Here is an 11,768-nt window from a genome sequence, read left to right as displayed (position 1 = left end):
TATGTATGCAGTAGTGCATTTGTTGTTTTGTCATGCCCCTTTAAAGGAGGCGGTATATATAGCTTTTTACTTGTCTGTCAGTAATTCCATGGGTCTGTCTGTAATCTACTCATGTCTGCATGGTATCTAGAGAATCATTTGACAAAAAAACATGTACATTACTGTGAGTATTATTTGGGAGAAAAGGAAGAAGCCTATTGATTGTGATGTCAATAGGTCATAGGCCACTATAAAGTAGGTAAAATAGGCATTTGAAGTACAAATACCCATGAAAACATCATTTAAGAAGTTTTTTAAAACATATTGAACATCGAGTTGTATGATTCTTTGAAATGTTATGGTACTGGCACTAATTAAATACATTTAACAATTGAATAAGTATTGCTCTGTGAACAGATGGTTTAATGCATGTGCCTACAGTGTCAGCCCAGATTAGCCTGTGCAGTCCGCACAGGCTAATAAGGGACGACACTTTCCGCCTAAACTGGATTTTGTGCTTACAAGAGACTTTCTTTGAACGAAAAATACCATAAAAGCGGAAAGTGTTGTCCCTGATTAGCCTGTACAGATCTGGGGTGACACTATACACACATACACTAAACCCCGTTATCACAGAGCATGGCCCAAATGTATTCCTCTAGACATGGCATGTAAAGCCATTTTATTTGAATGAACTCGCTGTGTATCGCTTCAATCCTTAGAGGTGCTGATGTATGTAATAGAATGAACTCGCTGTGTATCGCTTCAATCCTTAGAGGTGCTGATGTATGTAATAAACTTGAACCAGCCAATTTATTTAACCCTTATACACATAGATACATATTTTGACGCATTTCAAGTCCAATAGAAAGTAAATTTAATGAAATACTTTTCTTACTAGATTCAAGTTTTAAGGGCTTTATTTCCAGCCCTAAGATACTGATGAGCAGCAAACAGCATAAAACCTGCGTGCGAGTTAATTACAGGCTGTTCTGGTTTTATGCTGGTTGCAAAAGCCATTTTCACTTTGCGTCTTATGGGGGAAAGGGTAAAAACTCATGGGATTTTCCTTGGCTTTTGTTTGTTATAAACAGTGCATTTCTGTGATTAAAAGTCTTATTTTTTTATGGTAACAGATATTTTAATGTATGTAGTTTCATTGTGCCAATTATAACATATAAACACTTAAAAATACTTGAAACCTCTCATTGTGCAAATTGAAACATTTGCCGTCTACTGTGCATTTAAATAAGCATGCTGGTTGAAAACAATTGAGTTTGACCCTTGACGATTTTTAGATCAAAGGTCAAGGTCAAAGAGACGACATGCTGCAATGTGTTGTTTGATCTGAAGACTATGGGCATGGCATGATTTAACCCATTAATGCCTAGTGGACTCTCCCATCCTTCTAAATTTGATTAATTTATTTCCAAAATTAGGGATGTCTAGTATATTTATTTCTATATTTAGAATATTTCTAACAGAAATTCTTTTAAGCAAACAGCGCAAACCCTGATGAGAAGCCGCATCATGCGGCGTCTCATCTGGGTCTACGCTGTTTGCCAAGGCCTTATTTTCAAGACGCTAGGCATAAATGGGTTAACAACATAATTAGCCAAAAATTGACGATACGAATCACAAAATACAAGTATCGTTGTTTTGACTTGCACCTATTTACATGAAAACCCATATTGAATTGTGTTTTTTTTTCAACACAACCATTGGGCAATACATATACACGGAAGATTGTCCTCCTATTGTAAGTTCCAGTTCAACATACAGTACATGTACCTATTTACAAATTGCATATTTTGAAAAACTTGCGATCCTAAGTTATCGATTTTGATAGTCGGTCTTTTTATACCCCCATAACCATTGTTAATGGGGGCTATAAGGGAGTCGCTTTGTCCGTCTGTCTGTGTGTCTGTCTGTCTGTCCCGAAATTTCACCTGATCTTCACCAAACTTGGTCAGAAGTTGTATCTAGATAATGTCTAGGTCACATTTGAATATGGGTCATGCCGGGTCACAAACTAGGTCACTGGGTCACTTAGTGTGTTTTAAACCGAAAGTTTGTCCGTACCATAACTATGTCATTTATTGTTAGATTTTAAAATGACTTGGTACATTTGTTCACCATCATTGGGCGGTGTGTCGCGCGAAAGAATTACGTTGATATCTCCAAGGTCAAGGTCACACTTTGAGTTCAAATGTCAAAAATGGCCATAAATGAGCTTGTCCGGGCCATAACTATGTTGTTCAAACTGAGATTTTAAAATCATTTGGCACATTTGTTCACCATCATTGGCCGGTGTGTCGCGAGAAAGAATTATGTCAACATCTCCAAGGTCAAGGTCACACTTTGGGTTCAAAGTTCAAAAATGGCATTAAATGAGCTTGTCTGGGCCATAACTATGTCGTTCATAGTGAGATTTTAAAATCATTTGCCACATTTGTTAATCATTAATGGACAGTGTGTCATTTACTTAAACATTAATGGACAGTGTGAATTACATAGATATCTGCAACCACAAGGTGAAACTGTGAGTTCAAAGGTAAAAAATGGCCATAACTATGTCATTCATTGTGACATTTTAAAATTACTTAACAATTGTTCACAATCATTGGACGATGTCTCATGCGAAAGAATCACGTCAATATCTCAAAGGTCAAGGTCACACTTGGAGTTCAAAAGTCAAAAATGGCCATAAATGAGCTTGTCCGGGCCATAACTATGTCATTCATTGTGAAATTTTTAAATGACTCACAATCCCTGCATATACCATAGCTTTTACAAGATTGAACCGCTCAGTTAAAAGAACGCAAGCATTTCCACACCAAACCTTAGCAAGCGATATATACATGCATTGAGATGCGGTGTGGTAAGAAACGAAAGAAAACAAGGATGAGTGTCGAGTTGGCACGGCGGTTCCACCGACGCGTCGACCAGAGGTTTTCATGCCGGTGGAGTTCAGCTGCTTTAGTCTCAGATGAAGGAACTTGAATATCCACCATGCCACGGCTCACCCCGACATTGCACAACAGAAAATTTATACTTATACCAAAATCGATACCTACTGCTAAAAATAGCTATGACATCAAATTGGTGAATTTACGTATATGACGGCGGTTTCAAACTGCACATGCACACGTTTGCGGCATAGAGAGGTTACTTGAGCGAACGCATCTTAAGAACGCTCACTTTCAGTATACGTCACTACATAAGTAGCTCGTATCAGTGACTTAATACGCGTTGTGTGCGTCTGTCTTTGCTAGCGTCGATTCACCGTAGTAAAACAGCGTCGAGCCCGATGAGTTCTTCGATGGGTGACCGCCTGGGAATACCGGGTGCAGTAGACACATTTCCTTCAGTTTGCCTTCCTATTCAGCACGCACGCTCCAATGGTGCCTACTTTAAATGCTCGTTCCGAGACCTCCACCAACGTCTACGGCAATATCACGTTGAACGCACCGGTTCTCGTCCGACCACCGCAGTTAAGCAACGTCGAGCCCGGCCAGTACTTGGATGGGTGACCGCCTGGGAATATCGGGTGCTGTAGGCATTTTTTTATGTTGCATTTTAAGCATTGCACACGTTCAATGCTTCGAGAAACAACATGCCGAAACGCCTATTTCATATGATCATGTGTGATCGCGGTGACACGAACATGCATAATTGTCTGAAAACAGAGTAAACGAACCCTATTAATTTATTAAATGTGCACACAATCCCTGCATATACCATAGCTTTTACAAGATTGAACCGCTCAGTTAAAAGAACGCAAGCATTTCCACACCAAACCTTAGCAAGCGATATATACATGCATTGAGATGCGGTGTGGTAAGAAACGAAAGAAAAAAAGGATGAGTGTCGAGTTGGCACGGCGGTTCCACCGACGCGTCGACCAGAGGTTTTCACGCCGGTGGAGTTCAGCTGCTTTAGTCTCAGATGAAGGAACTTGAATATCCACCATGCCACGGCTCACCCCGACATTGCACAACAGAAAATTCATACTTATACATTAACATCGATACCTACTGCTAAAAAATAGCTATGACATCAAATTGGTGAATTTACGTATATGGCGGCGGTTTCAAACTGCACATGCACACGTTTGCGGCATAGAGATTTCACTTCGTGCAGGTTCCTTGAACGAACGAATCTAAAGAACGCTCACTTTCAGTATACGTCACTACATAAGTAGCTCGTATCAGTGACTTAATACGCGTTGTGTGCGTCTGTCTTTGCTAGCGTCGATTCACCGTAGTAAAACAGCGTCGAGCCCGGTGAGTTCTTCGATGGGTGACCGCCTGGGAATACCGGGTGCAGTAGACACATTTCCTTTAGTTTGCCTCCCTTTTCAGCAAGCACGCTCCAATGGTGCTTACTTTAAATGCGCGTTCCGAGACCTCCACCAACGTCTACGGCCATATCACGTTGAACGCACCGGTTCTCGTCCGACCACCGCAGTTAAGCAACGTCGAGCCCGGCCAGTACTTGGATGGCTGACCGCCTGGGAATATCGGGTGCCGTAGGCATTTTTTTATGTTGCATTTTAAGCATTGCACACGTTCAATGCTTCGAGAAACAACATGCCGAAACGCCTATTTCATATGATCATGTGTGATCGCGGTGACACGAACATGCATAATTGTTTGAAAACAGAGTAAACGAACCCTATTAATTTATTAAATGTGCACACAATCCCTGCATATACCATAGCTTTTACAAGATTGAACCGCTCAGTTAAAAGAACGCAAGCATTTCCACACCAAACCTTAGCAAGCGATATATACATGCATTGAGATGCGGTGTGGTAAGAAACGAAAGAAAAAAAGGATGAGTGTCGAGTTGGCACGGCGGTTCCACCGACGCGTCGACCAGAGGTTTTCAAGCCGGTGGAGTTCAGCTGCTTTAGTCTCAGATGAAGGAACTTGAATATCCACCATGCCACGGCTCACCCCGACATTGCACAACAGAAAATTCATACTTATACATTAACATCGATACCTACTGCTAAAAATAGCTATGGCATCAAATTGGTAAATTTACGTATATGGCGGCGGTTTCAAACTGCGCATGCACACGTTTGCGGCATAGAGATTTCACTCCGTGCAGGTTCCTTGAGCGAACGAATCTTAAGAACGCTCACTTTCAGTATACGTCACTACATAAGTAGCTCGTATCAGTGACTTAATACCCGTTGTGTGCGTCTGTCTTTGCTAGCGTCGATTCACCGTAGTAAAACAGCGTCGAGCCCGATGAGTTCTTCGATGGGTGACCGCCTGGGAATACCGGGTGCAGTAGACACATTTCCTTTAGTTTGCCTCCCTTTTCAGCACGCACGCTCCAATGGTGCTTACTTTAAATGCGCGTTCCGAGACCACCACCAACGTCTACGGCCATATCACGTTGAACGCACCGGTTCTCGTCCGACCACCGCAGTTAATCAACGTCGAGCCCGGCCAGTACTTGGATGGGTGACCGCCTGGGAATATCGGGTGCCGTAGGCATTTTTTTATGTTGCATTTAAGCATTGCACACGTTCAATGCTTCGAGAAACAACATGCCGAAACGCCTATTTCATATGATCATGTGTGATCGCGGTGACACGAACATGCATAATTGTCTGAAAACAGAGTAAACGAACCCTATTAATTTATTAAATGTGCACACAATCCCTGCATATACCATAGCTTTTACAAGATTGAACCGCTCAGTTAAAAGAACGCAAGCATTTCCACACCAAACCTTAGCAAGCGATATATACATGCATTGAGATGCGGTGTGGTAAGAAACGAAAGAAAAAAAGGATGAGTGTCGAGTTGGCACGGCGGTTCCACCGACGCGTCGACCAGAGGTTTTCACGCCGGTGGAGTTCAGCTGCTTTAGTCTCAGATGAAGGAACTTGAATATCCACCATGCCACGGCTCACCCCGACATTGCACAACAGAAAATTCATACTTATACATTAACATCGATACCTACTGCTAAAAATAGCTATGACATCAAATTGGTGAATTTACGTATATGGCGGCGGTTTCAAACTACACATGCACACGTTTGCGGCATAGAGATTTCACTCCGTGCAGGTTCCTTGAGCGAACGAATCTTAAGAACGCTCACTTTCAGTATACGTCACTACATAAGTAGCTCGTATCAGTGACTTAATACGCGTTGTGTGCGTCTGTCTTTGCTAGCGTCGATTCACCGTAGTAAAACAGCGTCGAGCCCGGTGAGTTCTTCGATGGGTGACCGCCTGGGAATACCGGGTGCAGTAGACACATTTCCTTCAGTTTGCCTCCCTATTCAGCACGCACGCTCCAATGGTGCTTACTTAAAATGCGCGTTCCGAGACCTCCTCCAACGTCTACGGCCATATCACGTTGAACGCACCGGTTCTCGTCCGACCACCGCAGTAAAGCAACGTCGAGCTCGGCCAGTACTTGGATGGGTGACCGCCTAGGAATATCGGATGCCGTAGGCATTTTTTTATGTTGCATTTTAAGCATTGCACACGTTCAATGCTTCGAGTAACAACATGCCGAAACGCCTATTTCATATGATCATGTGTGATCGCGGTGACACGAACATGCATAATTGTCTGAAAACAGAGTAAACGAACCCTATTAATTTATTAAATGTGCACACAATCCCTGCATATACCATAGCTTTTACAAGATTGAACCGCTCAGTTAAAAGAACGCAAGCATTTCCACACCAAACCTTAGCAAGCGATATATACATGCATTGAGATGCGGTGTGGTAAGAAACGAAAGAAAAAAAGTATGAGTGTCGAGTTGGCACGGCGGTTCCACCGACGCGTCGACCAGAGGTTTTCACGCCGGTGGAGTTCAGCTGCTTTAGTCTCAGATGAAGGAACTTGAATATCCACCATGCCACGGCTCACCCCGACATTGCACAACAGAAAATGCATACTTATACATTAACATCGATACCTACTGCTAAAAATAGCTATGACATCAAATTGGTGAATTTACGTATATGGCGGCGGTTTCAAACTGCACATGCACACGTTTGCGGCATAGAGATTTCACTCCGTGCAGGTTCCGTGAGCGAACGAATCTTAAGAACGCTCACTTTCCGTATACGTCACTACATAAGTAGCTCGTATCAGTGACTTAATACGCGTTGTGTGCGTCTGTCTTTGCTAGCGTCGATTCACCGTAGTAAAACAGCGTCGAGCCCGGTGAGTTCTTCGATAGGTGACCGCCTGGGAATACCGGGTGCAGTAGACACATTTCCTTTAGTTTGCCTCCCTATTCAACACGCACGCTCCAATGGTGCTTACTTTAAATGCGCTTTCCGAGACCTCCACCAACGTCTACGGCCATATCACGTTGAACGCACCGGTTCTCGTCCGACCACCGCAGTTAAGCAACGTCGAGCCCGGCCAGTACTTGGATGGGTGACCGCCTGGGAATATCGGGTGCCGTAGGCATTTTTTTATGTTGCATTTTAAGCATTGCACACGTTCAATGCTTCGAGAAACAACATGCCGAAACGCCTATTTCATATGATCATGTGTGATCGCGGTGACACTAACATGCATAATTGTCTGAAAACAGAGTAAACGAACCCTATTAATTTATTAAATGTGCACACAATCCCTGCATATACCATAGCTTTTACAAGATTGAACCGCTCAGTTAAAAGAACGCAAGCATTTCCACACCAAACCTAAGCAAGCGATATATACATGCATTGAGATGCGGTGTGGTAAGAAACGAAAGAAAAAATGGATGAGTGTCGAGTTGGCTCGGCGGTTCCACCGACGCGTCGACCAGAGGTTTTCACGCCGGTGGAGTTCAGCTGCTTTAGTCTCAGATGAAGGAACTTGAATATCCACCATGCCACGGCTCACCCCGACATTGCACAACAGAAAATTCATACTTATACATTAACATCGATACCTACTGCTAAAAATAGCTATGACATCAAATTGGTGAATTTACGTATATGGCGGCGGTTTCAAACTGCACATGCACACGTTTGCGGCATAGAGATTTCACTCCGTGCAGGTTCCTTGAGCGAACGAATCTTAAGAACGCTCACTTTCAGTATACGTCACTACATAAGTAGCTCGTATCAGTGACTTAATACGCGTTGTGTGCGTCTGTCTTTGCTAGCGTCGATTCACCGTAGTAAAACAGCGTCGAGCCCGGTGAGTTCTTCGATGGGTGACCGCCTGAGAATACCGGGTGCAGTAGACACATTTCCTTCAGTTTGCCTCCCTATTCAGCACGCACGCTCCAATGGTGCTTACTTTAAATGCGCGTTCCGAGACCTCCACCAACGTCTACGGCCAGTATCACGTTGAACGCACCGGTTCTCGTCCGACCACCGCAGTTAAGCAAAGTCGAGCCCGGCCAGTACTTGGATGGGTGACCGCCTGGGAATATCGGGTGCCGTAGGCATTTTTTTATGTTGCATTTTAAGCATTGCACACGTTCAATGCTTCGAGAAACAAAATGCCGAAACGCCTATTTCATATGATCATGTGTGATCGCGGTGACACGAACATGCATAATTGTCTGAAAACAGAGTAAACGAACCCTATTTATTTATTAAATGTGCACACAATCCCTGCATATACCATAGCTTTTACAAGATTGAACCGCTCATTTAAAAGAACGCAAGCATTTCCACACCAAACCTTAGCAAGCGATATATACATGCATTGAGATGCGGTGTGGTAAGAAACGAAAGAAAAAAAGGATGAGTGTCGAGTTGGCACGGCGGTTCCACCGACGCATCGACCAGAGGTTTTCACGCCGGTGGAGTTCAGCTGCTTTAGTCTCAGATGAAGGAACTTGAATATCCACCATGCCACGGCTCACCCCGACATTGCACAACAGAAAATTCATACTTATACATTAACATCGATACCTACTGCTAAAAATAGCTATGACATCAAATTGGTGAATTTACGTATATGGCGGCGGTTTCCAACTGCACATGCACACGTTTGCGGCATAGAGATTTCACTCCGTACAGGTTACGTGAGCGAACGAATCTTAAGAACGCTCACTTTCAGTATACGTCACTACATAAGTAGCTCGTATCAGTGACTTAATACGCGTTGTGTGCGTCTGTCTTTGCTAGCGTCGATTCACCGTAGTAAAACAGCGTCGAGCCCGGTGAGTTCTTCGATGGGTGACCGCCTGGGAATACCGGGTGCAGTAGACACATTTCCTTCAGTTTGCCTCCCTATTCAGCACGCACGCTCCAATGGTGCTTACTTTAAATGCGCGTTCCGAGACCTCCACCAACGTCTACGGCCATATCACTTTGAACGCACCGGTTCTCGTCCGACCACCGCAGTTAAGCAACGTCGAGCCCGGCCAGTACTTGGATGGGTGACCGCCTGGGAATATCGGGTGCCGTAGGCATTTTTTATGTTGCATTTTAAGCATTGCACACGTTCAATGCTTCGAGAAACAACATGCCGAAACGCCTATTTCATATGATCATGTGTGATCGCGGTGACACGAACATGCATAATTGTCTGAAAACAGAGTAAACGAACCCTATTAATTTATTAAATGTGCACACAATCCCTGCATATACCATAGCTTTTACAAGATTGAACCGCTCATTTAAAAGAACGCAAGCATTTCCACACCAAACCTTAGCAAGCGATATATACATGCATTGAGATGCGGTGTGGTAAGAAACGAAAAAAAAAAGGATGAGTGTCGAGTTGGCACGGCGGTTCCACCGACGCGTCGACCAGAGGTTTTCACGCCGGTGGAGTTCAGCTGCTTTAGTCTCAGATGAAGGAACTTGAATATCCACCATGCCACGGCTCACCCCGACATTGCACAACAGAAAATTCATACTTATACAAGTACATTAACATCGATACCTACTGCTAAAAATAGCTATGACATCAAATTGGTGAATTTACGTATATGGCGGCGGTTTCAAACTGCACATGCACACGTTTGCGGGGCAGAGATTTCACTCCGTACAGGTTCCGTGAGCGAACGAATCTTAAGAACGCTCACTTTCAGTATACGTCACTACATAAGTAGCTCGTATCAGTGACTTAATACGCGTTGTGTGCGTCTGTCTTTGCTAGCGTCGATTCACCGTAGTAAAACAGCGTCGAGCCCGGTGAGTTCTTCGATGGGTGACCGCCTGGGAATACCGGGTGCAGTAGACACATTTCCTTCAGTTTGCCTCCCTATTCAGCACGCACGCTCCAATGGTGCTTACTTTAAATGCGCGTTCCGAGACCTCCACCAACGTCTACGGCCATATCACGTTGAACGCACCGGTTCTCGTCCGACCACCGCAGTTAAGCAACGTCGAGCCCGGCCAGTACTTGGATGGGTGACCGCCTGGGAATATCGGGTGCCGTAGGCATTTTTTATGTTGCATTTTAAGCATTGCACACGTTCAATGCTTCGAGAAACAACATGCCGAAACGCCTATTTCATATGATCATGTGTGATCGCGGTGACACGAACATGCATAATTGTCTGAAAACAGAGTAAACGAACCCTATTAATTTATTAAATGTGCACACAATCCCTGCATATACCATAGCTTTTACAAGATTGAACCGCTCAGTTAAAAGAACGCAAGCATTTCCACACCAAACCTTAGCAAGCGATATATACATGCATTGAGATGCGGTGTGGTAAGAAACGAAAGAAAAGAAGGATGAGTGTCGAGTTGGCACGGCGGTTCCACCGACGCGTCGACCAGAGGTTTTCACGCCGGTGGAGTTCAGCTGCTTTAGTCTCAGATGAAGGAACTTGAATATCCACCATGCCACGGCTCACCCCGACATTGCACAACAGAAAATTCATACTTATACATTAACATCGATACCTACTGCTAAAAATAGCTATGACATCAAATTGGTGAATTTACGTATATGGCGGCGGTTTCAAACTGCACATGCACACGTTTGCGGCATAGAGATTTCACTCCGTACAGGTTCCGTGAGCGAACGAATCTTAAGAACGCTCACTTTCAGTATACGTCACTACATAAGTAGCTCGTATCAGTGACTTAATACGCGTTGTGTGCGTCTGTCTTTGCTAGCGTCGATTCACCGTAGTAAAACAGCGTCGAGCCCGGTGAGTTCTTCGATGGGTGACCGCCTGGGAATACCGGGTGCAGTAGACACATTTCCTTCAGTTTGTCCTCCCTATTCAGCACGCACGCTCCAATGGTGCTTACTTTAAATGCGCGTTCCGAGACCTCCACCAACGTCTACGGCCATATCACGTTGAACGCACCGGTTCTCGTCCGACCACCGCAGTTAAGCAACGTCGAGCCCGGCCAGTACTTGGATGGGTGACCGCCTGGGAATATCGGGTGCCGTAGGCATTTTTTTATGTTGCATTTTAAGCATTGCACACGTTCAATGCTTCGAGAAACAACATGCCGAAACGCCTATTTCATATGATCATGTGTGATCGCGGTGACACGAACATGCATAATTGTCTGAAAACAGAGTAAACGAACCCTATTAATTTATTAAATGTGCACACAATCCCTGCATATACCATAGCTTTTACAAGATTGAACCGCTCATTTAAAAGAACGCAAGCATTTCCACACCAAACCTTAGCAAGCGATATATACATGCATTGAGATGCGGTGTGGTAAGAAACGAAAAAAAAAAAAGGATGAGTGTCGAGTTGGCACGGCGGTTCCACCGACGCGTCAACCAGAGGTTTTCACGCCGGTGGAGTTCAGCTGCTTTAGTCTCAGATGAAGGAACTTGAATATCCACCATGCCACGGCTC

At 44.2% G+C, this 11,768-nt stretch overlaps 7 non-coding genes and 2 pseudogenes across 7 annotated transcripts; all 9 read left to right on the top strand.

Moving 5' to 3' along the window:
- Nucleotides 1-3,422: 3,422 nt before the first annotated feature.
- LOC127856664 (5S ribosomal RNA) lies at nucleotides 3,423-3,541 on the top strand. Its single transcript, XR_008038175.1, has one exon. It is a non-coding gene; the product is annotated as a 5S ribosomal RNA (ribosomal RNA).
- An 857-nt stretch (nucleotides 3,542-4,398) lies between these two features.
- Nucleotides 4,399-4,517, top strand: LOC127856669 (5S ribosomal RNA). Its single transcript, XR_008038180.1, has one exon. It is a non-coding gene; the product is annotated as a 5S ribosomal RNA (ribosomal RNA).
- Nucleotides 4,518-5,373: 856 nt separating this feature from the next.
- LOC127856666 (5S ribosomal RNA) lies at nucleotides 5,374-5,492 on the top strand. Its single transcript, XR_008038177.1, has one exon. It is a non-coding gene; the product is annotated as a 5S ribosomal RNA (ribosomal RNA).
- An 855-nt stretch (nucleotides 5,493-6,347) lies between these two features.
- On the top strand, nucleotides 6,348-6,466 carry LOC127856681 (5S ribosomal RNA; annotated as a pseudogene).
- Nucleotides 6,467-7,322: 856 nt separating this feature from the next.
- LOC127856663 (5S ribosomal RNA) lies at nucleotides 7,323-7,441 on the top strand. Its single transcript, XR_008038174.1, has one exon. It is a non-coding gene; the product is annotated as a 5S ribosomal RNA (ribosomal RNA).
- Nucleotides 7,442-8,297: 856 nt separating this feature from the next.
- On the top strand, nucleotides 8,298-8,417 carry LOC127856679 (5S ribosomal RNA; annotated as a pseudogene).
- An 856-nt stretch (nucleotides 8,418-9,273) lies between these two features.
- LOC127856667 (5S ribosomal RNA) lies at nucleotides 9,274-9,392 on the top strand. The gene has a single exon (XR_008038178.1). It is a non-coding gene; the product is annotated as a 5S ribosomal RNA (ribosomal RNA).
- Nucleotides 9,393-10,252: 860 nt separating this feature from the next.
- Nucleotides 10,253-10,371, top strand: LOC127856662 (5S ribosomal RNA). Its single transcript, XR_008038173.1, has one exon. It is a non-coding gene; the product is annotated as a 5S ribosomal RNA (ribosomal RNA).
- An 856-nt stretch (nucleotides 10,372-11,227) lies between these two features.
- Nucleotides 11,228-11,346, top strand: LOC127856661 (5S ribosomal RNA). Its single transcript, XR_008038172.1, has one exon. It is a non-coding gene; the product is annotated as a 5S ribosomal RNA (ribosomal RNA).
- Nucleotides 11,347-11,768: the final 422 nt, after the last annotated feature.

Source organism: Dreissena polymorpha, chromosome 13, assembly GCF_020536995.1.
Source record: "Dreissena polymorpha isolate Duluth1 chromosome 13, UMN_Dpol_1.0, whole genome shotgun sequence".
Classification (NCBI taxonomy): Eukaryota; Metazoa; Mollusca; class Bivalvia; order Myida; family Dreissenidae; genus Dreissena; species Dreissena polymorpha.
This window is presented reverse-complemented; position numbering and strand designations above follow the sequence as displayed.